Source organism: Megascapheus bottae, chromosome 4, assembly GCF_031878675.1.
Source record: "Megascapheus bottae isolate mThoBot1 chromosome 4, mThoBot2.hap1, whole genome shotgun sequence".
NCBI lineage: Eukaryota > Metazoa > Chordata > Mammalia > Rodentia > Geomyidae > Megascapheus > Megascapheus bottae.
The window spans coordinates 32,839,682-32,867,329 of record NC_143512.1 but is presented as its reverse complement, the minus strand read 5'-3'; the positions used below and the strand labels follow the sequence as shown (position 1 = coordinate 32,867,329).

At 35.2% G+C, this 27,648-nt stretch overlaps 1 long non-coding RNA gene across 1 annotated transcript in view; it reads left to right on the top strand.

Moving 5' to 3' along the window:
* Positions 1-200: 200 nt before the first annotated feature.
* The window catches only part of LOC150064241 (uncharacterized), a 28,667-nt gene continuing 1,219 nt past the window's right edge, over positions 201-27,648 (top strand). The window contains exons 1-3 of the long non-coding RNA XR_016535141.1: positions 201-364; positions 23,030-23,095; positions 23,726-23,802. This is a non-coding gene — a long non-coding RNA (uncharacterized LOC150064241). The remainder of the gene's footprint in view (positions 365-23,029; positions 23,096-23,725; positions 23,803-27,648) is intronic.

Genomic DNA, 27,648 nt, shown 5'->3' with positions numbered 1-27,648 from the left:
ATAATTCCCGGTAAGTTCACTTTTCGCATTACCCCACTGTTGTGGTCCCAGCAGGCCTTGTGACAAGGACACGCAGGTATGACAAAAAACACCTTAAGTAGGAATGCTTACATATGCTTTTACTTCCACAGAAAATTATTACTAAGGAAATTTGAATCTATTTCCCCTCTCATCCTATATAGTTCTCTGTGGAAAGTCAAGTTGGAATGTACCACTCAGAAAACCATTTGAACTGAATGTTTGCTCATTGCTACTTGGGGCACAGCCGAGATCAGAGATCAGAATATGGGAAAGAAGAAAGTGTTTCCTACTCATGGGAAATAAAACCTACTAAGAATTTTTTACTGTATTTTTCTCTCTCAAGGTAAGTCAGGTATTCTTTTTGGGGGGGTTGGAGTCATGGGGCTTGAACTCGGCCTGGGCACTGTCCCTGAGCTCTTCAGCTCAAGGCTACCACCCTACCTCTTGAGCCCAGCCCCACTTTCCATTTGCTAGTTATTAACTGGAGATAAAAGTCTCTCATTCTTTAATACCTGGGCTGTCTTTGAACCTCAGATCTCAGCCAACTGAGTAGGTAGGATTACAGGCATGAGCCACCAAGCCTGGCTTCAGGTATTCTTTAAATGTCTAAACCTGTATGTCTTTTATGTCTCTTATTTGGACACAAGACAAATAAGTTGGTAATTATTTTTCCATATTAATGGCTTATATCATAGCAGAATCAGGTATATTTTGAGGTGTTAGTGATATTTAGTGCTTATAAATCTTATAAATGTTTTATTTCAGGTTTTATTTTTTGTGCCTATCCTGCGGCTTGAACTCAGGGCCTGATCACTGTCCTTGGGCTTTTTTCTTAAAGCTAGCACTCTACCACTTGAGCCACAACATCACTTCTTGCTTTTTCTATGTATGTGGTAGCAAAGAATTGAACCTGGGTCTTTGTGCATGCTAGGCAAGCACTCTACCAATAGGCCAAACTCTCAGTCCCTATTTCAGTTTTTGATAGATCTGAAAGAATGAATAATCTGAATGTTATACTTTTATTTTAACATAATTTGCCAGCAATCAACATATATTTGAATGCAGACATTCCTTCCACTGTAAGTGCAAAGATGTTTTATATGTAAATGAAAACAGCTTGCTTGCTTGGCTGGTACTTTACCATATTATCCACAAACCAGTTCTTTTTATTGTCAATTAGAGTTAGAGTTTCAAAGACTCCTCCTTCTCTTCCTCCTCCCCCTCTCCCTTCTCCTTCTCCTCCCCTTCTCCTCCTCCTTTCCCTCCCCCTCCTCCCCCTCTCTGTCCTCTTCCTCCTCCTTTTCCTACTTCTCTTCCTTCTCTTCCTCCTCTTTCATTCACCTCCTCCTCTTCCTTCTTTTTACTGTCAAGCTGATTTTAAATCATTATCCTCCAGGTCTCAGTCTCATAAATTGCTAGGTATGAGCCACCACTTCGGGCTTAAAGATACTCCACTAAGGATTGAAGCTACCTTCATAATTTTTGAATTCAATATATGGGAAGTCGATGAATTAACTATATAATTGGATTGCCCTTCTTCACTATTTGTTGTCCAAACATATCTGACACCACAGTTTCATGTCTTTAGTATATGTGAAGAAAATATAGGTATTTCAAGGCATGCTCCCCAAAGACCCATTCACACGTTTATTACTGCTCATTAAAATGAGGCAATAGGGTACCCATACCAAATTAGAAATCATAGTCCTCTCCCAGTTATCCAGCCTGATTTTAAGGAAAGACTAAAAGTAGTAGAAGATTATTAGGGACAGAAATAAATCTGAACTGGGCCGGGAGTTTGGCCTAGTGGTTAAAGTGCTTGCCTAGCATACATGAAGACCCGGGTTCGATTCCTCGGTACCACATACATAGAAAAAAGCCGGAAGTGGTGCTGAGGCTCAAGTGGTAGAGCTCTAGCCTTGAGAAAGTCCAAGGACAGTGCTCAAGCCCAGGACTGGCAAAAAAAAAAAAAAGAAAGAAATCTGAACTACGATGAATTTTAAAACCAGAAACTTTGATATTTAATTTGTTAAATCTATTATTGGCTTATAATAGGTCAATGTGTTGTATTATTTTTATTAGTTTATGATAATTTTGTTGTGTAATTTAACCAATATATCTTTTGAAAATTCCTATTCCCAATACATATTGATGTGTTTTTCATTAATCCAGATGTACAACTTGCAGAAGGATATGGGATTTACTATTTAGGAAAGGTTTTTGTTTTGTTTTGTTTTTTAAATCTTTTTTCCGACTATTGACTGCATACCCAAGAAGTATTTGGTGTTGTTGATTCCCTAGCAAAACATACACTGTTGGGTCTTGTTGCTTAAATATTCTCACTTCTAAAATTACCACCACACCATTGGGGGTGAATGAATACACGATTACAATTTCAATCTGACAGTTTTAAAGGAAATGGCATGGGGATTTAATTAGACCCTCTCCATGTGCCTCATTGATTCTTGGATGGGTTTTCATTCTAGCATAAGCAGATGTGGATTTTAACATACAAGTTAGGTTTTTGTTACCTTTAGCAGATTTATTCAAACCAGTACAACTAAAGTTTCTTGTGTCTCTCAATCCAAAAGTAAAATGGACTGGTAATGCTAAGAAGATGTTCCATTCTTCATCTTACTTCCTTTATGAAATAGGAGGGTTGAAGGCATCAAACAAATGATGTGTGTGTGTGTATGTGTGTGTGTGTGTGTGTGTGTCCAAGTCTATGCATTATGCTGTAAAATAAAGGAGAAATAAGACTAAAATTAAATATTTTCACTTAAAATGGTAGGTGAACCCTTCTGATATTTTTGTAAGAGAAATATTACAATCCTTTCTTTCTTTTTTTCTTTCTTTCCTTCTTTCTTTCTTTCTTTTTTTCTTTCTTTCCTTCCTTCCTTCCTTCTTTCTTTCTTTCTTTCTTTCTTTCTTTCTTTCTTTCTTTCTTTCTTTCTTTCTTTCTTTCCTCCTTTCTTTTTTTCTTTCTCCCAATCCTGAACTCAGGGCCTGGGCATTGTCCTTGAGCTTCTTTTTCTCAGAGCTATTGCTCCACCATTTGAGCCACAGCTCTACTCCCGGCCTTTTCTGTTTATGTGGTTCTGAGGTCTAACCCAGGGCTTCATGCCTGCTAGGCACGCACTCTACCACTAAGTTACATTCCCAGCCTAGCAATTTTTTCATTCTTAAGATATATTTTCAGCTGAGAAAGACATTTACTGGAAATTTTATGTACATAAAACACATTTTACAACACACTTAAAATGTATTATAACTTCTTGAAGATATTCTTTGAAATATATTTATTTCTTAAAAGGTGAATGTGTCCTCAGGTATCTAGAAGTCCCATAGTTTTCCTGACAGGTGAATGGATAAATTTCGTAAGAACTGAGCATGGATAAAACTAGTAGCAGCAAGACAATGATTGGCATTGACTAGAAATGCCTGAAATGGCCTGTCCCCACCAGATTTCTCTCTGGTTTCAGAGTTGTTTCACCCTACCTACCTATATGGTAAGTTGTGGGAAACAGGTTGTATACCTGTCTAAGTCATAACACCCTCCACACTTTGGCCTGACAAAGGCATTAATGTGACTATCGTTTGTGTTGACACCACATTCAGAAGTTTTATTCTTCATGGTTCCAAGCTCTGTCCAGCCTCATGCTACATTTTCTCCTGTACACCCACTAGTACTTTGTCCATCTTGAGAGCCATTCTTCTCACATCAGCTTTTCATTTGCTTCAGGTTAGGTAACATTGGGTTCTCCCAGACTCTAGGCTACTAACAACATTCAGATGCATTTTCTCAACGTTGATGTCCCTAGAGTTTGTCCATTAGTTTTGTGTCTTAAGGGAAATTTACTATCATTTGCTTTTTTGTTTTTTTTAAGAAAGTGGTCTCTAATATTGTGCTGAGATAGAAAAACACAAGAGAAATTTATCAGGTAGAAATGATGTCTATGTACTAATCTGTTACAATGTACTAATCTATTACAAATTTATACATACATTACATACAGTTCAATGTCTCTAACGTTTAAATATTTAAATTTCTCTCCCTTTAAAATTTACTGGCATGCAATAATAGGCTTTTATAGAAAAAGTTTAAAACAATAGTATTTACGGAGAGATTTCCAAGTTTAATGATTGGCCTTTCATATTAGCTCTAATATGGCATGAAAAATGGTGAAGGAATTTTGACTCTTTTCCTTCTTGTTCTGTTTCATAAAAACTTGTGTAATAATTAACAGTTAAAAGATAACTGTTGTTGTTGTTAATGTACTATGTTGTTTCTCTTCTTTTTTGTTGCCCTTTGGTTACTCTCATATTGTTACAGTATCTGACTTTGTTACCTGTTATATTGTATATATGTTTATTTGTTTATTTGAGATAGGAAAGGGAAGGGTGGAAAACAAGATGATTGGGAAGGGGTAGAGGGGGGGAACTGGGGACAAAAACATGAGAAGGAGTATTAATGTGTGAGAAGTCATATACCTTCTATCTGTAATCCCTCTATACATTACAATAAAAATGATAACTCTTGGTGCCTTGTAATCAGTACAACCTTTATATTGGTAAGTATGCAAGTGTAAACATGATATGAGGAGTCCATGTACATGTAAGAAAATACTCATTTATCATTTTATATGTTGTTCTTTTTACTTAGTTCTGAACCATATATTATATTGTGTGATCTTAAATAAACATTGCTAGTCATTTCATAAGCATAATTTATGAGGAAGCTTTGCATAGTTATTAGACATAGAGGACAAGGAGTTACTAGAACATTTGTATTCTAGTTATATACCAGCATGGAATGGCAACATTTGGAGGCCATTTTTCTTCACCAGACACTAATTTTCTTCTCTCCAAAATTAAATGATTGCATAGGACAAATCCTCCATCTAACACATGATTCTAAAATATTAAGACCTCTTGGACAGTTACAGCACTGTTTTTAATGCACGGATTATCAGACCAGCTACAAATGTCATTTCAATACTGTATCACTGCACAGGACAAGAAAAGTACAGGGAACAGGTTCAAATATGTGGTAGAATTAAATTCTGCTCCTTCAAATTTCCTCTGAGATTTAGGATCAATTTATAGGTTCTGGTAAAGCTGCCCAGAACCAATATGCTATTCATATTGTGGGAAGAAAATAATCTTTTCTCTTTGAAGAATAGAGTTTCACACTGAGGGATTTACTGATGCTTCTGTGACTAAGAAGCTAGGTAGGCAACTTTCTGGCAAAGCAAATGACTCTCATCTTTGGACCTTATTTTTCTTGTCTTTAAAATGAGCCAAATGCTCTAGATTATCATCAAGTCTTCCTGCTAGTGCTCAAATACTCTATTGCAACCCCATTTAGAGCCACTTGATTGATTCATGTGCTATGAAAAAAAAAGTTTAGGTTGGAATTCTCTCCTCAATATGTCAAAGCAAGTCAGATTATAACTTTTGAATGAAAGGATTTTTTTTTTTGGCAGTCCTGGGCTTGGGCTCAGGGCCTGAGCACTGTCCTTGGACTTTCTCAAGGCTTAGCACTCTATCACTTGAGCCTCAGCACCACTTCCAGCTTTTTTCAATGTATGTGGTACCGAGGAAATGAACCCTGATCTTTGTGCATGCTAGGCAAGCACTCTACCACTAGGCCAAACTCCTGGCCCCGAATGAAAGGATTTTTTATTTGCTATCACCACTCTTAACCATATGTAATAATTTATATTTCACAAAATAGTAATTGTTATATTATAGATATGTTCTTTTGGTCTCTAATATGCTTTGAATTACTTACAGAAAATCCCCACCCATGCACAGAAAACTTTTATAAATAACAAGCAAATTCTCTCCCCCATAAAGTTACTAAATTTAGTCTGGAGAAACATTCCACATACTTTTACATGTAGAACTACTGTCTTATAGCTAAGATCACTAATATGGCACAAATACTTTTTCTTTTTTTTCTGTTTTTCCTGCTTTACTAAGAATTTATAGTAACAAACAGATCCTTAAAAACCTATAAGGGCCAATACTAAATACAAACACAAAATGGAGATTTTATTCTTCTTTTGTTTTGTTCTTATATTTATCTATTGGAATATATTACATATTTTATCAATCCAAAAGGACATCTTCTAGATTCACGGATGAATAATCTTTTCAAAGAAAAATACATGATTATATTAATATGATACCTTATTTATAAGTTATTGCTTAAGCCAGCTACTGACTACTCATATGTGAAATCCTTGCTTCTCAAGAGGCTGAGTTCTGAAGATTGCATGTCCAAGGCAGACTATGTAGGAAAGTATGTGAGAAACTTATCTCCAATTAACTACCAAAATAGCTGGAAGTGGAGCTGGGCTCAGGTGGTAGATTGTTAAGCTTGAGTAAAATAGCTCAGAAAAAGCACCCCTCCCCCTACCACACACTACTGCTTGATTTAAGAATCTATAATTCTGAAATACAGCTATCATGAATACCAAAGAAATGTGGTATCACTGAAATAGAGAGTAAGCATGCTTGAAATTTTCTCTAGAAGTTGCTGATTTTCCCCAAAGTTCTTGCATGTACCGATCTTTCCTTTGAACTGGACTTTTTTTTCTTTTTTTTTTTTTGCAATCAAATCACCCTCACATAAATTTTTCTGGTTAAAAATGAACAGTTTTACACTCAGAAAGCTGCAGCTTGCTGAGCACTGGTGACTCATGCCTGTAATCCTAGCTACTCGGGACGCTGAGATCTAAGAATCCTAATTCAAAGCCAGCTCAGGCACGAAAGTCTGTAGGACTTATCTCCAATTAGCCACCAGAAAATAGGGAAGTGGTTCTGTGACTTGGAGTGGTAACAGTACCCAGGCCCAGAGTCCAAGCTCCACAAATGACAAAAAAAAAAAAAAGCTGCTACTGGAGTAGAAATTTTGACTTAACCATTCAATCACCAAAGTTGCAAATCCTTAGATATTGGTATATTTTGCAAAAAGTTTCTATTATGGGGGAAGGGAAATGGGGACAAAAACATGGAAAGGGGTATCAATGTGTGAGAAGTAATGCACCTACTACCTGGTGAATGTAACTGTAACTGCTCTATACATTACCCTGAAAATAAAAAAAGTGAAATTATAATCATATAAATATCAAAAATTTTTTATTATAAGAAGCAATATATGGAACTCTTAGAGTAGTGAGCTCTTGAGTAAAAATTACCAACCCACCCCAAAACCACAAAACAATAACAACAAGATCTTACCTAGTAATTGTCTGGTTCAAGCTTCCTGATACACTCTTGGGGAAAATTAAAGATTGAAATATACAAATATAATGATATAGTCTTGAATTTATATGATCTTGAAGGTGCATTACTTCACATACATTGATACCCTTTCTCATGTCATGGTCCCCATTGCCTACCACCTCCCCCCCCCCCGGTGGCTGATGTTGAACATCGTTGTTAAATCTTGATTTGAAGGAGGACAGGACTATCTCTGACCTTCAGCCTTTGTCATTTCCTTATACTTGCTTTATTTTAAATATTCAAACATGAGTGTGCATGCTGTCCTTACTTTCTGCAATTGCATTCTTTCCTCTAGGCCTCAAATTTCCCCTCTAGATCCAGCTACAAAACATTTTAATCAGTGCAGAAGAGGTAGTCTGGTGATTGCTGTGGAAGTTGACTCTTCCTGGTGAATATTCATTGGGTGATGGTAGGGGGCTGGCTGTTTTGGAAAATGACTATTCTCTCTTTACTGCCCACTTCAAACTGAACTGTTCTGGCTCCCATTCTGCTACAGGACTGTTTAGAAGGCCACAATTAATCTTTCAGAGCTCATCATATATGATAATAAGTTTATGCATTATACTTGCCAAAAACCTTCTCCCTTATTGGTGGTTTCCAATACCTTTCAATTGAAGTCTTGAAGGTTTAGTCAAGACAAAGCCAGTTAGTGGAAGGTGCGAAGTACTTTACAAAGTTGTCCCTATTCATCTATTACGATAACGCAGATTAGGAACAAAGTAACTTTGTTCTTACTTTGAAAGTATTTTAAAATAAGTTTTTAGATGGCGGAGTGTTTTAAAACCAGTTCTAAAGTTTATTTTGGCTCTCTCACTGGTTCCATCTTCACCCTAGGCTTTTTATAATATTATTTTAAAATCAAATTTCCACAACTAACTTATCTCATATTTTTTGAATGTCATCCTGGACACAACCAAAAGTTGGAAAATTTTAAGGATTTATTAACATACTTTGCTGACAATCGTTAGGTTAAAATGCTATAGGATTGAATTGGCCCAGTAAATCCATATTACTATTTAAAGTTTGCCAGTCTACATTTGGTCACATAATAGTTTTAAAATCATGAATGCAAGATTCATTAATAAAATTGTAGAACTATAAAATATTTATTCTTTAAACAAGCTCTCCATTTACCTGCCTGAAGATTTATTTAGAGAGAATAGTTTGGAGAATTTTTTTCCATGCATGAACTGAGCATATTGTTTATTTCAATTAATACTCTCAAACAGAATGGCTACAAAGCTCAATAGTTCTTTCCTAAACCATGAAATACTGTACCATGATTTGTAAGGTATAAAATAATCCCAAACTCTTCTTAGAATCACATTGCATTGCCTCCTTAGTATTCAGGAAATATATGAGAAATTCAGAGCCAGTTTCTTATTCATTTTTTAAAGTACTTAGGAAAATCACTGATTTTGTTTATAAGAATGTTTACCTGTTTCTAAAATTAAATTTGAGTTTGATTAGATGGATACATTCTCCAAAAATAAATATTTCTTATAGTTTGTCCTTAAAAATAGTACAAAATATTTTTCTAGCAAAAAGGCAAACAAACTGAAAAGAAACCCCAGAAAAATGCCTCAGACCATTTTCCTTGCATTGTAGAAGCTAAATTTACCTTATAACAGCCTCAGTAAATGCTCAAATCTTTTTGTAAATCAACAGACCAATAAGATGTCTTACTGAGAATAATAACACTTTTTATTACCTTTATTTTCTTTAGTCCTTTTACATTTTAAGGGAAAATTTAACTTGTTGGTAAAAAGATATTTTCTTTGAAATAAATGTGGGACTTCCAGGTGCCTGTCATTTTTTAAAATGCTTTCAAGTTTAAATATTCCATGCATATAAAAAAGATATGCCCCTTTGAACAGAGTGCCTTAATAACAAATTAAGAATTTCAAAAATCAACCTATATTACTCTTACAAAATAATCTACCTGTTATTGACATGACTTAGCTTTTGTGCAAATTTCAATTATGACAACTTTTTATTATATTTAATAGATAGCAGGTTAAAAAAACTCCAGTCTGAAGTTTAAAAATTAGTGACTGGTACTGAATGTGAATGGCCCTGCACCGACTGTATCATGTAGGAAGACAGTGTTAAGAGGTCAAAGTTGTTGTGGAAGATGAAAGGCAGGAAAGAAGGTATCCAGGATGACTCAGCATCTCATATTTTTTTAAGAGTGAAATACTGCTTTGGAAAATATGATGAAAGCTGATGTGGTAGACAGAATTCTTGGATAACCCCAATATTCTCTCCCTTTGGTGCATAATTCCCTTTCTGAATATGAAAAGGACTAGTTATTATGATAAGATATCATCTGATCTTGATGTTACATTCGGTGACGGAAGAAATTCTACAATGATCATTAAAATTTTGCAATCATTACTCTGATTTAAACATAGGGAGATCCTTTTCATTGAATCTGGATGAATCTTACCTCGCCAGTAAATCAGTGGGCAGTTGGTAGAAAAAAGAAATATTGATCATTGAACTGACAGGAAGTAAAATTTACCATCAACAAGCAAGCTCGAAAGAAGCTGCTGGAGTGGCTTCTACCAATATCTTGAACTTGCCTAGGGACACTCTGAGCACTCGACCCAGCTAAATAGAGTCCAGACTCTGAGCAAGAAAGGTATAATATATTTTATGGTTTTAGGGTACTAGATTATTTTGAAGCATTTTGTACAACACTAGAGTATAAATATAGAAGGGAGTAGTACTTTTATGTCAACAGTATGAGTTGTAAGGTTGAAGACAGAACAATAAATGGCACTGGACTTTAGCAGTGATGTGTCATATCACAAAATGTTAACACATAAAAAAGTGATTTCATACTCTAATAACTTAGAATATGCATACCTACCAGTATATCATATATACCACATACGTGTGGACTAACCATTTAATATGCGAAGCATATTTTATAGATGATATTGGTTTTTGTAGTGTTTAGATTTCTAGTCAAGTAAAAATTCAAATAAGGCTGAATTAACAACTACTATAAAGCTCTGCAGTTAAATCCTAGCTACTTAAGAGTCTAAAAGTCTAAATCTAGAGTATCAGACTCTATCTGGAAAAAATAAAGAGCAGGCCTGGAGGCATAGCTCAGGTGGCAGAGCAGCAGCCAAGAAAGTGTACAGTCCTGAGTTCAAACCCCAGTAGGAGAAAAATGTTAAATGAAGTAATTCTTAGTATAAAAGTTAAGGAGAAAAGAACTATGTAGAGTATTATATCTTGCATGATTACAATGATACAAAATTTACCAAAATACAGCATAATTCAAATGTATAACCTTGTTTACAGTGATTCTGACTGGATGTATTTATGGAAATTTACATTTTGTTCTCTGCTTTTGGTATTTAAAAATAATTTTCGTGTTTATAAAATAATGCTTAGAAAGCATAAGACATGCACTGAATTATTTTTCCAAGGAAAATAATACCAAAGAACCCTTGCTTTCTAAGAATAAACTAAAGGAGATAATTTCAACAGACCTAAAAGACTTTGTAGGATGGTTGATATCCAGTGAGGTACAGCCATAAATTTTCTGTGCCAAGAAAGTTGTGCAAGAGATATCAGATTGGTGGCCCATACATTTCATTCGTCTTTGTGTTTTTTTTTAAATTGAGGCAATATTTAAAAATGAAATGTTTGCTAATGAATTTTATGTCAGAATCAACATGGCAGTGATAGAATTAGGACATTTTATTCAGGAGGAAGGTGTGCCTTCCAGTTTACTGCAAATCCCTTATTCCAAGCAGCCTACCTGATACCAAGATCTGGCAATCTTGGTCATTCAAACTGATCTCTTGGCCTGAAAACTCTTTTTCTGGTTTTTATTTTTCTGTCAAACAAAGAAAATAAGTAATGGAACTCAAGGGGTACGTAGTTTGTAAGCTGGTTGTACATTCTTCTTTTCTGCTCTTCTAGATATTTATTAAGAACCCCTGGAGGTAAAAAAAATAATAATAATTAGAAGCACCTACTTAATATAACCTGGGCTAAATATTATCAAATGTCAGCTTCCACCATACATAGAGCCTTTCTTTCCGTTGTTTTGTGAACATTTGTCTATAAATTGATTCTAATACTCCCAGTGACTATAAATGGAGACACACAACAAAATATTGAAAATAAGCAGGGAAGTCTCAGGTTACATTTTGAGTAAAGCAAAGAATAAAGAGGGAAGATGCTATGATAGCCATGTAGGTGACCCCAATTTTCTCCTTCTATCTCTACTGAAATCAATGAAATTTGTCCCCAGAGCCAGGCAGGGTAGAGAGTCAGTGCCTCTGTAGAGTTAAGTTTCAGCAGGCTGTGTACCTGCGGCCTCCAAGAGAGGTTAACTGTGCAAGGGAAAGTCACACTTTCAGTACAGTTAGATATTTTTTCTCACTAAACTGCATCCCAGACACTAATTTCATTTCTTTCCTAGCTGTGTATAGGTGAAATTAGCAAGAAACCACTCCTGCATTGTTTTTTTCAGTCTTCAAAAGAAGCCTAATTAAAGAAATATATAGTTTTTATTGAGCTGTAAGAAAAAGGGACATGGGCCACAATTAAGTTTGCATCAATAATTAAAGACATAAAATTATTAATGTAGCAAATATTACTCATTAATAAGAAATATATTTTTTCACCAGCTGCCTCATAAAATCATTCTTTTATAATGTATAACCTAGCAAGAGATGTAGAAAAAAATACACAAGAAAACATATTGCAGAAAACAAGATGATTGGGAGGGGGTGGGTGGAAGGAAATGGGGACAAAAACGTAAGAAGGGGTATCAATGTGTGAGAAGTAATGCACCTACTATCTGGCTAATGTAACTGCAACCCCTCTATACATTACCTTGATAACAAAAAAAAAGAAAAAAAGAAAACATATTGCAGCTTAATTTTATTGTTTTTAGAACAAGTTGCTTGCCACATTTCAACATTACCTTTTCTAAGTGGCAGTTGTTCTGGAATAGCTAATAAATTTGGGTGACACACTTGTGATTAAGCTGCGACATGAAGTTTTACTAATATTTTTGATAAAAAAATATTTATCAATCTGTCCAGTGGTTTCTTATGGTAGAAGACAGGACATTCAACACAGAGAGGAGAGGCTACCTTCTCCTCCATGTCCAGTCTTCTCTGGCTATGTTTTAATTATTTTGCTATTCTCCTTTTGGGAGAGAAGTCTTACATTGAAGCCAGTTTTCTGTTTCATGGATCACCTATGCCCAATTCTTCTTCAGTCACTAAAATTGCTCTTGAAATTATTTTAAAATGAATATTTTCTATAGTTCTTATCCTGTACTCATCAAAACTATAACCTGCTACTTCACTTGCTGTTTACTGTCATATGTACTGTAGACATATGGTATCAAAGGTGCCATAGACTACCTAAGAAATAAAGAAAGGAGATTGTTAACCCAATGGCTTCAGAGTCTTGGCCGTGAAACATAATTCTAATAGAAACATCAACACTAGGGTTGGAAAGGGACTTTAGTGAATTGCACAACTCAGGGATTTAGGGACTCTTACCATCTAAAGTCTACAAATTCTCTGATGACAAGGGTTGCTGATTTATATGTCTTGATTTAATCAGGGAAGCATAATGGAAGAGAAGATTACATTGTAGTCTTTGGTGTGGAGACTGTCGTATGTTCTTTCATGGGTGCAAACTGTAGCCCTGTGTAAGTGGGATGGACATATGATGTTCAGGAAAAGGCAGGCAATGAATGGGAAGGAATTTTAGAAAAGGTTCTGAGTGACTGCAAATTTAAATATGCAGAAGAAAGGCATGAACAAATAGGAGAGGTTTAGCATACGGTTAGGAATTGTATGTGTTCCAATATGCTGGAAAAATTTCTAAGAAAGAAAGGCTTTGAGGGTTGGGTTAGAGTTATATTGAAATTGAAATGACCTTTGATTGATAGGGTTGGGAAAGTCATAATCAAGGTCTGTGTGGAATTAATCCATGGAATATTCTTTCACAGTTGATACTGCTTTCATTTTAAGGATTTCTTTGGTTTTTTTTAATGCATTATTTTCTTGTTCATTACATCACAAACTATACACCAAACCTCCTGTTTCATGGCTTTTCAACTAATTCTCTTCATATTGGGTTTTCCAAATCCGGTTATTTTTTCTGTCCTTCCTGTTTCTTTCCTGGTTATAGCGAATATCAAGACTCAGTTTGCAATTGATTAAAGTCTTTGTCACTGAAATTTTTTTCTCGTGTCAAACACAAGGTAGCAGTCAGTTCCACAGATTGTATGATAATGTTCCACAAAATCTCGCGTGCCTTGTCAGTGCTATGGTTAGTCAGTGGAATCTTTAGGATCTTAGCCACCTCGTGGAAGGAAGTTAGGTCACTGGAGGTACATCTTGCAGGAGATATTGGAAGCCAAAATATTTTTTCTTTCCCCACTCCCTACCGATATCAAGACAGTAAAGGAACAACTTGATTCACCATACAACCATGACAAAGATGTTCTTCTATCTTACTATAGGCCCGAAGGCAATGAGGTGAATTGACCATAGACTGAGACTGTGGACACTACATGTTTAAATAAAACTATCTTCCATAGGACCTGATTTTCTCAAGTACATGACACAATAATGGACACCTAACTAGTATTGCAAGTACTCCACAATCTATGGATTTTCTTAATCATATCTGATCAAAAGAAAGAGTGAAGTGATTAAAGTATTTGCTTAAATAATAAGGTATTTCTTCTGACACCAGATTTCCACATATACTGATTTCAAATCCTGGGCTTATTTCCTTTATATAACACTATTGCAGTTTTTAAAACATGAAAGGTTTGTATTTAGTAATGTTGACCAAAAAAGTTTTTTTTTAAAAAAAGCATGCATTTCTGTGAAAATAAAAGCCAAACAGAAACTCTTTTCCCATACAAATTTATATTTTGCTTGGATTCAGGTGCTCAGCTTGAGTTGGTTAATCTTTCAGAGATTTGCTTTTGCCCACATTTTTAAATTTTTGTTTTCTATCCATTCTCATCTCATCTTACTGTAAATTTCCAGACAAAGACAAGACCTGTGATAGTCCTTTTTAAGATTTTCTTTTAACATTTATTTTAATGGATACATCCAGACATATAAGTTTTATATGTTACAAGGGTACCATGTAATATTTTAGGAATTCTCTTAGAAAATCAGAGTACTGTACAATAATAGTAGATATGATTTTGCAAGCATTTTCCATGTGCCATTCAAGTGCATGGATTCTTTATAAATATTCTATCTATTCCTGCTTTCATTCTATAAATTCATTTTACAAAGAGTAACTGAATTTATACATTCCCACCTCCCAAGTCATATTAAGGTTGACATAAAAAAATCACATGTATTGTACTTACGTTCTGCAACATGTTTTGGTGTCATGGGTACAAACACACACTGAAGTGATTATCAAGATCAATAATAAACACATGACGATGTCAAATACTCATTGTTTTTCTTTTTGGCAGTGAGAACATTTAAAAATCTATTCTCAGTAAATTTCAAATATATTATACAGTTCTATTAACCATAGTCAAAAATTGGTTCATTAGATCTTCAGAATTTATTCATCTGTCTAAGCAAAGCTCTGTATCTTTTGATTAATAATGTCTCATGTTTCCTATACGATAGCCTCTAGCAACTACTATTCTAATTTCTGCTTCTATAGTCTTACTTTTCCAGATTCAATATATGAATGAGAACATACCTGACTTTATTAATCTAGGTCTGCTTCCTTCAGATTCTGAGTTGTTTCCTCTCTTGTGAAACTACTGATTTCTTGAACTGATCCAGAAATATATTTACTGGTTATAGTCTACTGTGTCTTTTTGAATAAACAATTCAAATAAACTCAAATCCTGTAGCCCCAGAAAAGAAGACTCCAAACTAATTTTATTGTCAGTCATTCAAGTGCTCTTTGTATTTCACTACTTCCCTCAATAGCTTTTTCATAATTTGGCTAAGATATTTTTTTCTTTTATCAGCTTCTCACTTCAGTCAAACAAAATACAAATCAATCGAAGTGGTTAAGGGTCATAGTGCCAAAATCCTGAATTCTAAAATATTAGGAGAGGTAAAAAGAGATGAGGAAAAATAGTATTTTGAAAATTAGGTAGAGTGCAGAGCAAGATAGAACAGCTTAAATATATTTTACTGTCATAAAGTAAGTAAAGCACTCAAATGCGTAAAGGTGAAAGCAACAGTAATGGGTAATGAAAAGAAAAGACTTGTACAAGACAATCTTTCTAACCTAATCTCCATCTGGTTTGCAAGAATTTAATGTGTGGGTGGAGGTGTGAGATTCAAAATTGTTTGAAGCAAGCAAGATAGTCTTTAACCTCAAAGAGTGTGATTTCTGTTGCATAACTTGTAAAAGAAAGTGGTAACACCACAAACATTCATATCCCTTGTAATCTGAAACTGGTTTTATGATAAGGCCAGATACATTTGGCTCCTAGTTTTTGCTAAATCACCTAGAGTGAATTTATAAAATGATTGAATTATTTTGTTTTGTTCTAAGATCAAGTAATTTTTCAAATAAGGAAGTAGAAAATGTGTCTAGAGATAACTATTCATGTTATCACTGTCCTATAGTTCTTTCTCTTGCCTTGAGGATTGTACCCACAAATTCATCTTAATTTATCTCAAATTACTTATTTCAACAGTTAGAGCATTGCTTGCAAGGTTGAGATTCAAATAACTCAAGGACCTATTATAAATGCCAACGTTCTGATTTTCTCCAAAAGTTCAGATTGAATTGATGTGAGTAGGGCACAGCCAGGAGTATTTTTTTGAAGGGTCTCATGGTAAATCTAATGGGCATATGAGGTGGAGAAGCATTGATTTAGTCTTCATATTTGGATGCAGTGGCGTTTAGAAATGATATAAATATCATAATGGAAAGGTCATAGAGTTGAAACAGTGTGAACTTTTTTAGGGATATTGAGATATGTCCTAGGAGACAACCAATTCTATATTAAATGGTTAAAAAGTTTTCATATACTTGGTTAATAAGTACCGAATCTTCTAAATCTTGCATCTTTTATATGAAGTTCATTATGATATTGAAATATCGCAACTATGGTAAAGATATTCTTTAGGTGTCCAATGTAATATAGTATTTCTCAAACACATCTCCTCTATTATTTTCTCTTTCTCCCAAACACACTATTTGAAATGACTTCTTTATGATTTCTTATGGTTTATTTTCCATATTAAGATATAGTACAATGAGAATGGAGACATCCTCTAACCTGTTTACTGCTGTATCCTCCACATGTAGAATAAAGATTTGGGTATGTAAGAAGTTTGCATTCTATTAATATGCCAATCCAGTCTTGTACTCTATGTCTAGGTGGAATGGAACTAGGACACTTTTAATAGGATAGGAGGTTTCTCAGAGCAGCAGCTACATTTAAGCAGAAAATCAATGTATACCCTGGATGACATTTTCAAAAGAAGTGTATCTGGTAGCATGGAATCTTCTACCTGACAAAATTTCTGTCAAAACACTAGGATGTCTGGATGAGTGGCCCACTTTCAGTAGATAGGGTGTACCATTCAAAGATGTCTTCAGCTGTACGTGTAATTTAGTTTTTGTTTGAACAAAACTTTTACCTGAACAAACAGGAAAGTTATAGTGCTATGGCGAGCCCAACTATGTTCACCAAATAACTTGCATAAAAATGCATACATATAAACTACGCTATAAAGTTGTTGGGAAAGGAAATCCACTGTGGGATACAGATTCTCTAAGTAGGGTTTAGAAGTGTGTCTGGTATGATCTCAAATATTTGAATCACACCATTTTTTAAGACATAAAGGTCACGTTATGTGGAGACAATATCAGAAAAAAACATGGATTATTAAGATGCAAAATATGTTAAATAAATGAACCCAACCATTATTATACTAAGGAATGCCTTTCCTAATGCTATTCATTACTTGGGAAAATCACTGCCAAAGCAGTTTAGCTAATTCGTTTCCATGTTTGGACTTAAGCATTTTGAGTGGTTATCTGCTTCCCATTGTCTGCCTGGGACAAGCCTTGCCTAGCTGACTGCTGTCAGACCTAAGATAGGGCCATCACACTCTGTTGTAAGGGCTAGAAGATAAAAGATGTGAAAAGTGGACCTTCCCAAGAGTGAGAGAGACGAAAGAGAAAGGTTGGTTTTCTGGGTAGGTGGAGCTAATACCTGATTAGTTTGTGACACTTCAGTATCCCCAAAGACTTCTCTCTCCCCCTCTCTCCAACCAACACTCCTCCCCACATACACATATGAGCATGCAGATAGATTGTCTTTAATATAAGCTTTAATTTTTATAATCAGAGATGATATTTTACTTCATGTAGATAAAAAATACTAATTGGCATTTTCATGGATTTGAAGTTAACGGATAACAGATTTCTCTTTTCAAATAGAAAAGTAATTGTGCTAATTTGTGGTGGGCTTTTAACATGTGTATAGTTCTGTTAGAAGAATTACTGATACATGTAAACTTTTTTAATACTAAGCTGCGATGAAAGTTTGATAGAAGGATGATCTTAAGTACAGGAAATTACATGGATGATATAAACCTTAAATGGAAAGCCAGGCGTTTTTTGCAAGGGGAAAGAAATCCTTCCATCTCAGAATTTTCCTTGGGGCTGAATTCTCCCCCTCCTCCATGGAAACAAGCTTAAAAGAGTTTTTGCATCTATCCTTGAATACCCAGTGGATTTACAACATAACACTATTGATAAAATTAAACCTAAAACTGTCAAAATAAGTCAAGGAAATAATATGCTATCATTACATTAATGTTGTTTTTAATTACAAATTCATAGAGATGACATCCTTTGACCTGTCCCAGATGTCCTGTCAATCGATTAAATGTTCTGAGACAATGAAATGGAAAAAGACAACTTTATAATAATGCTTTAGGCAGGGAATATTTTTATTTTGCTATTAGGAGCACATCCACATGTCACTGACCAATTCCATTGGGGAAAGACATTTTAAGGGCTAAGTACAATTAGGAAAAATATCCAAGGTGAACCTCAGGCCTGAACTAAGCACCTCTATTATTTTTAGTTGACATTAGGAATCACGAAAGCTAGCACTTTTAGATTTTATTTTGACTCAGAGAGAAAGGGAGAGAAAGAGAGAGCTGTTGGTTCCATCTGCTCATAGGTGTCACAACATGGCACAGACTTGCTGGGCTGCCATCCTCAGTAGACACTGTTAGAAGCAGGCTTTGCATTGTTGCTCTGTACCCTATGACAGGAAGTAAAATGACAAAGGTGTCAGGGAACTAGATGAGTTTCTACTGCCACTGCCTATTAGCCACTGTAGGTATGCTGGGGAAGCCTCTTCTCTCCAGTGATTCTGCAGCCACGGGCCTGACTTTTGCCACAGCTGTGGTAAATGGGAGGATATGGAAAGAAAGAAACATTTTCCTCTGTTTTTTTTTTTTAAAAACTAAAACAGTATATCACAATGAAAAAAAACTATATATGAAAGAACCCATATTTATAACCTCCAGATAAACCTTGGATAAAAAAGAGGAATAATTGATAAAATAAAATTACCCACATGCCTATAGGGTATCTGCTATACAAAAATTGTTTTCCAACAGGCAGAAAAACCTCCTGAATCACTTGAAAAATGTACTGTCAAGTGGACCCAAAGACATGTAATCTCATATCTCATACCCTGCTCTGTGAGGAAGTTGTTACTTCCGGGGTTTAAATATCTTTATAATGGCCTGTGGCTCTGCCTCTGTGGGAATGGCCAATGCTTCCATCACCTCCCAAGAGACCATGATTCATGGACTTTTAATACATCTGCTTTAGGTTGAAACTCATATTTCTCTGACCCTTAACTTCTGGAATTTTAGTCTCTTAGTTCTTTTTTTTTAATTGTAAAAAGTTCTTCTTATCGTTTGACAGTAGAGTTATAGGAGAGAGGAATGGAATAGGTTATGATTTGAATGTTCTTCCTTTTAAAACACGGACTTATGTGCTGTCATTCCTATAATCATACATATCAGTGAGTCCACTTGGATGTTTGTTTCTCACTTTGGAAAACAGAACAGCAATCACTGACATGTGCGTTATATCTCAGGTAGTCTTCTTGGACTTAGTCCTGGAATATGGTGGCTGCGCTGTCCTGTCATTTCAGGATGAATGTGGGATGTAAACATTTACCAGGCAATCACAACTCAGTTGTATTTGTGGTGGTGCTAGGAGGAAGAATAAGGTAATTGGAGGTATCCAGGAAGGATATCCCTGCTCAGGAGAGCCTTCCTTGGAGGGGTTTCCTAATTTCAAGGCTTCAAAAAGTCCCTGCAGAAAAGAATGGAGAAGTGCAAAGCAGCTAATGGGTGATGGTAGTATATGGAATTACCCAATTCTGCCCACACACGTGTGATTTATTTTGTCACTGCTTAGGAGAAAAACAGTAAGATACTGTTCTATCAGTTGATGTGGTCAGTTCTTCTACACTTCACTTACTTTAAATGTTGACCATTACAAGCTTATTTTTTGTCCACTGGGGCAGAAACTGTGAGATTTCCATCTCAACAAAGTTGAGCATGACCACGGATACCTGTAGTCCTACTCACATGTATTATGTAGGTGGGGAATTTTGATTTGAGGCTACCATGTGCTGCGACCTCTTAGGCTTTCTATGGAAAGCAACAAATGCCAAAAAAAAAAAAAAGATGGGTACATGACTCAAGTGGCAGAGTACTTACCTTGTAAGCAGGAGTCCCTGAGTGCAAACTCATATTGCCAAACCAACAAACCCTCCACACAAAATAATAACTTTTCACATGTCAATGTATGTGAATTAATGCACCTTCTATCTGGCAAATATCATGTAACCCTTTTATTAATTACAATAAAAAATATCAAAAAACCCCAAAAAACAAAATAATAACTTTTGGGTTATTGCTGTTTTAGGTTAAATATGCGGAAAGTATTTGCTCTTCTCATTCTTAATATATTGTCTTTTAAGAAATAAATTAATTTCTCTTTTAGCAAATATTTAAGATGAGTAATAAACCATTAAAAACCATTCACTTTTTTATTTAACTATTTGTGATGCAATGAAGAATCATGAGGAGCTCTTAGGAAATTGTTTTTTATTTAGTGACAACAATTGAGGAGACAAAATTATTTGGTAATTAATTTGAAGCAAATGAGCAGAGATACAACTATTTACTGAATTTACAGTTTTAAGACTATATAAAATGAAGCATCATTTATTGGTAAATCAGTGTTTCTGAAAGTGGCAGTTGTGAATACAATTGGATGCAATAACAAGAGAGCAGGGATTAAGAGTGTAACTGTGATTTCTTTTATGATAAATTATCTAGCTCCTGGCTACCATACATGAGCTCTATTAACTGCCTATAAATTGTTCATCATAAAATCTAGTTCATTCTTTTTAATTAGGCCAAGGCTTTTAGAAAGACTTTTTTTTTCCTCTGTGAAAGCCTGAGATGACAAGAGAGCAGGTACACCAGGATACGATCAAGAAAGGGTTCTTATGCTGCTCATGATGCTGAGTTCTTTAAAAACTAACAAGTAAAAAGAAATTTCTGAATTAACATTACATTGGCTTTTTACCAGTGCAAAGGGAAATTACTCTATTGTAGTCATAAATGAAGGTTAAATGGAGCCCAAATAATGACAACTTCTCACTTCAGATTCTTCTAATCAATAATATACAAGAAAGGGAAAGTATGAGGATAAAAGAGCTAGCTATACCCATCAGATTCTATTAATACCAAGCAATTTCTGGAAAGACAAATAGACACATCAATTTCTGCTGGCACGTCATTCCATGTCATTGTGTTATGCATTTTGCCCATGAAACTGAACTTTCATGCAAAATTATCTTTGAAGAAACCTTGTCTATGTTGCTGATAGCCATTTTTTTTTCCTGGTTTATTTTGCTTTTTGTGGTGCTCCCATAAGTGATCAACTGGCAGGCAGTGAATGTTATGTTTATATTACCTCATAGTTTGCATTGCTAACTGGCTCCCTTGATACCGTTTAAGGTGCGTCCCTAATCAGCTTTCACAATTCACACTTCCTTTGCAATCTCTACATTTCTTGAGGAGTAGACACACCATGCCCTAGTTCTGGACGCCAAAGTGGTTGTGACTTTAGGAAGTCCCAATAGTCAGAGTCATAGGCTGAGTCAAGCTGTATGATTGCTCCCCTGAGATGCAGTTAGCAAGCCTCCTTGACAGAGGCCAGAGGCAAGGAACAGTCAAAGGCTAGAAAACTCTGTCTGTTTGCACACCTTCTCATACATAACACCCGTTAAGGTGCAATTAACAGTAGTCAGAAATACAATTATATTTGTTTACTGTAAATAATAGCATATATTGTGGAGAAGGGGGAAAATCATTTCTAACCCCAGAAAAAAAACGGTATGTATTTAAAATAATGAAATATTACCTTATGTCGCTACCTTTTTTCACCCTTATAAATGTTAATATTGCCAACAGTGTAAGAGTTGAGTAGCAATTAAGTAGTATATTTCATTTCCAGGATATTTTGAACCATCATAGTTGACTCTTTCCTTTCCATTTTACAAGACCTTAACTCTCAGTTCTTCCTTGGTCCTGCTTCAGATTAAGGTTGCCTGTTCTGGCAGTCGGTAAAAATAAGTACAGACTGAATTAGATATTTAGAAATGAAGCACAGCATACTTATTCAAAAGGAGTGCGGCTTGAATCAGTGACTTTAAAATAAGGTAACACTACTGTTCTAGAGGGCTCTATAACCAATGAATGCCTTAGAGAGATTAATTACGATAGGCTTTAACAGTCTTCCCTTGATAGTTATAGAGAGGCTGCTTAGGTTCTTCTTAGTTCAATTTTAATTGAAGTAATTATTTTTTTGTCTTTTCAAGGATTAAAATGAAAAGCCTTTAGAATGTGGTATTTAACAAAATTTAAAAAATAATCATTAAAATATCCATCCTCTGTTCACTGGCATTATCACCATCATTGCTATTAATCACTACCATTATTATAATCAAATGTAGAGTTATGATGAGTCCTAGTTATCTTCAGATTAAGATTGTCTTTTCTGGACCTCCCTTTAGATCTGCATGGTAAACCAGTATAGCTGATTTAGGAAATAAATCTAACTAGTACACAGAATCTGTCCCAACAAGTGACCAGAATGCACTTCCTCAAAGGCGGAAACCAGCCAGAGGAACAGTGGAAGAGGGATTGTGAAAAAAGACAGGACCAGATGCAAGGGATTCTGGGAAGTGGAGCCAGTAGCTGGTTAGTTCCTTAGAGCATCATTTCTAATCTTTGGCAGATAGATGGTGATCAGTTGTGTATTATTTTATAAATTACTTTAAGCCTAGAAATTGTTTTTCAATAGTGAAAACTCTTTGACTTCTAAGGCCATTTTAAGTTATAAGCAAATTTTGAAATGCCTAAACCCGAATTCAGTTCAATCACCTACTTATTTGTGGGGGGTTATTCTAACTGTTGTCTAACTGAACTAATGAACATTTGGTTGAATGAAAACCTTTACGATTACATAAAAAGTTTGGGAGGTATTTCAGTTCAGATATCACATTTCAGTGGGTGTAAAATTTGATATTGTCACTATATATTTTTATATAAATTGTTATCTCTCATGATTTACTTTCCCCAATTCCTTCTAGGGTGGTTCATTATGCTATGTTACTCAAGATGATGCTTTGGTAAGAGCTTACCTGAAAGTATACAGGGTAGGTTTATCTTAGTGTCTTTACAACAGAAACTAATTTATATGTTTTATTTTTGTAATCAGTGCTTGAGATCAATGCCACAGGCCCATATCTAGTTTACTTATTAAGTACAAATGTTTCTAATTCTGTGTTTCTGCACCATCTATGAACTATTTTGAAAAGATAACTTACGATGCAGAAGCTATCACTGAAGATTTGGGGGGATGTTTTACTTTGTTTCATTTTGTTTTGAAATGAGTTGATTAATTCCAGCCTGGCCTGGAACTCAGAATGTACCCTAGCTATGCCTAGAACTTGAGCTTCTTCTTCTTCCAACTCCAGACTGTTGGGATTACAAATATGCACTATCTATCACAGCTGACAGGAACATTTTAATTTGTCTCAATTTTTTAAGAATCTTTCAACCTATATTTTATTAAGTTAGATTTTTAGAATGTTCTCTCAGTTTGATATTAATGCCTACAAATATCATTTTATAGGGCTTAAATGTAAATTGTTCAATATCTCTTCAGTCAGAGAAATTTGAAATTGAATATTTCACCTTGATTATGCATTTCATTTTGAAAAAGAATGGATTCAAGAGAATGATCATTGACAAAAATAATGATGTCTTTTCTTAATTCTGCAAAGATTGCACATGGAAATGACTGATTGGCACAAGGCAACTTACATCCTGAGACTTCACCACAGCATTTGGCACAGCTGAGGTTTGTAAATAAAACAGAACAGATTTTTTAAAAAAATCACTTAGCAACCAATGACAGCCCATAAGTACTTAGTGCACAGCACTGAAGATCAGATCTATAGGTAATTGGAGAGGGTGTCATATGTCCTGGTGTGTCTCTAGGCTGGATCCTAAGGCAGGATGTTGTAGAGATCATTTGAGAGGAAGAGAGGTGGGCATATCCAAAAGAGATACATTCAAGTAAGATTGTAGAACCTAAACCATATACCATTTTTAAAGTAATAGTGAATAGATTTTTTCCTCTGGGAACTGAGGGTTAATAAATGAAACTCAGAGTGGAAACACTGGAAAGATAAGTTGCAATCTGATTGAGGACTGTTTTTAGTCAATTTGGAAAGTGATCTTTTATTCTATATTCTCCAAGGAACTATTGAAGCTTTGAGGAGAATCTATTTATTGATAACATTATGGATCTTGTATTTTGTCACTGTTTCAAATTTATCCTGCAAGCTATGATTTCAGAAGTTATTATAACTTAAAGTACACTGATGGTCACTTGACATTCACCTTTGGCTTCAGCAGCAACATACAGAATAGAGGAAAATTGAACTGCTATTACTGAGAAATTCCTTCCTTCCTTCCTTCCTTCCTTCCTTCCTTCCTTCCTTCCTTCCTTCCTTCCTTCCTTCCTTCCATTTTTTGTTGATTGTGGGACTTGAACTCTGGGCCTGGGCTTAGTACCTGAGCTCTTCAGCTCAATGCTACTACCCTACCACTTGAGCCACAGTGCCACTTTCAGTTTTCTGGTGGTTAATTGGAGAAAAGTGTCTCATGGACTTTCTTGCCTGGGCTGGATTTAAACAGTCATCCTCAGAACTCAGCCTCCTGAGTAGCTAGGATTACAAGTGGGAGCCACCACACCTGGCCTAGCTTTCTTTCTTTTCTAATAAAAAATAAAATCATGCACATTTGGGGATGAGGTCCAAGAAGGAGCAGAGATCATTTCCATCTGAAACTGAAGTTTGTGGGAAGTACACAGATAATTTTTTCTTTAACATCAAAGAAAAATACTTGGTATTGATTAAAATAATTAGCTTCTAAAAGAATGATCTAAAAGTTTTAGGATAATCTACCCTTGGAAACATATAAAATTTATTTTGAATATAAGACAAATATGAAAATAATTGTTATTACCATCATTCTTTGAACTAGACTCAGTGAATAGCCACTGGCAAAGCTTGTTCTACTTCTGATTTGTATATATGTTTTACAATTAACCATGTGGCAAATGCAGTGGGTTGAAAATATTAATGCTGACTTTATCTGCACCATCTGTTGTCATATTAACATCTACTTTCTTCAGAATAGCACCCTATTTGTCTGAGGCATGTTCTGTTACATCTTCTTTTCCTTCTTCATTTGAGGCCATGCCAACTGATATTTGCAACATTTTCTAATAGCGAAAGAAAGAAAGAAAGAAAGACAGAAAGAAAGAAAGAAAAGAAAGCAGAAAGAAAGAAAGGAAGGAAGAGAGAAAGAAAGAATAAAGCTTCCCGTGAGAGATTAATGGATGGCAAGGATATGTGGTCAAAGTCACTACACAACTCAGAGACACTGTAAACTATGGACTAAAGTGGTCTTGTGGAAGAACAATTCTATGGACAAAGCAAGAAAGAATAGTGAGGATTTAATTTAGCTTCAAGGAAATGGCCAAGGAAAGAGTTGGGGATGAGAACCAATCGTGTGCAATGCAACGACAGAGCAGTTCATGGAGATTAATATGGCATTATTGTCATCATTAAAAAGGCTTATCAAATTTTTTGGCGATGTATGCTAATAGCGGGAATTCAAGTTGCCTTCCGAAGTGAGGTACCCATAAGTAAAAACCTCATTTACTCTATTCTTGAATTGCAGTTCAGATAAATGTGTATAAGCCTCTTTTTGAACATGTTTTGGTTTGTTGCTAAAACACTGTGCCAGATAACTTTGTCACTTATCCTCACAAGGTAGCTGTGAGTAAGCTTCTTAGCATCAGCAGGCAAATCTCCTAGTTTCTAATTTTTAGTAATTTCATTAGAAAAACTTATTTTAAATGTACAAGAGTAGAAAATTTATTCCACTAAATAGTCACAAGATTTTTAGAAATACTGGCTAAAAAAAGTACTTAGATTTCCAGAGAATAGAAAGAGATGAAAAACAGCAAACATGTATTTTCAGTATGAGTCAACAAAATTAACCTGGGGATTCTTTATGGCATTGGTCTTGAAACTATGGGACAATAGCACAGAAATAAATGCTCACCTCTGATAAATAAAAAATTGAAGCCATTGACATAGGAGGGCATAGTTCCTTTTCTTTCAATTCCAGATCAAATTTAAACCTGAGAATTTGGAGCTTACTCATCAGAGAAGAAATATCATGAGCTATTTGCTCTCTCTGCTGTAACATTGCTCTGGCAAGCCTGGAAGTTATGTTGAGATCGTCAAATCTATAAGTCCAGGACCATCTTTGTGAATCATGAAACCATATGCCACGGGTTGTCTGACTTGAAATAAAAAGAAAAGAAAATCAACAATCTCTCAACTCTACACCAATGAAGTCCGTTGATATGATCAGACAGTGCCAAGGGCCATTTGACCATCTTACACCTTCTCAATCTATGCATTAAAAAAAATCTTTGCTGCTGCTTGATCCATGTAAAATACCAGAACTCCTGCAGTGCTAACAAGGAATAAAGATCTTGTACCAGATGGTGCCTCTTGTCTCCATCTATCTCTAGCCCAAACAATCTGCCAGAGTTTTGAAGAAAAAGGCGATGTACTCATGTTGCAAAGTATATGAAGAAACAGTATGAAAAGTAATCTGGCTGAAGCAATGGAACCCAGAAGGAGGAGGATTATTATCAATCTTTGAGCCTGAGGGTTATGCTCTCTGTATTTTAGTACCTAAGATTTGATCTACTGCTGTAGGGCATAAGGTATATATCACACCGAGATGTCTCTTTGTATGCTTGCAAAATATTAACATCAGTAATGTGCTAAAAATTTCAGAAATTTATCTTTTATTTTGTTGGTATAACAAGAAATAGTCTGATACAATAAAATACTAGTTATAAAAGGTATAAATCTTCTTTATGAAAAAGGCATAAATGTTATTTCAATTTTGCTTTTGAGCAGCACCGAGTTTGGCCCCATCTTAGTGATAAGAACAGTTGATATGTCCCTTTGGAGAATATTCTGAATACTTTCTTTAATACCCCAAGATGAGATTTTCTGAGTGTCGTTTTTCTGCTTCTTTAGGGCCATACTGGCCACATTTTTGTCTAGTACTCTATGTTGATGAAATTACTGGTGCTTTGTCATGAATCTAGCAATTTTGTCAAACACCTATAGGATTTCAGAGTGCTTTAAGATCAAAGAATATTTAATGAGAGGAATAAAAAAAGTCTCTTCTAGAAGCAACCTATTTGACCATAACACACTCAATGTTTTGGTTTTATGTTTGTCTTCAGTGTCTTGATTGAAAAGAGGTAATTCACTAGTCCAATCAACTAGAATAGTTGATTGGTGCTACTTTGAGTGTAGTCTGCACATTAGAAAACTGGTGATAGTCAGTGATGTGGCAAATGCAGAAAAGAGACTAGTTTTAGAAACTTACAAAACAGTTTGACATGGCTCTCAGCCAAGAATGTGATTACATTCCCAATACTTGATTGCATATTAGTTTACAGGAGTATACATTCACCATACACTGAGGGAAATCAAAACCATGTTTATTACCACAGATAGCTTATAAGGTGCCTACAATTTTATCATGTTAGTTAAGATGGATTAAAATGGACACAATGGAACCCAGAAGGAGGACGGTG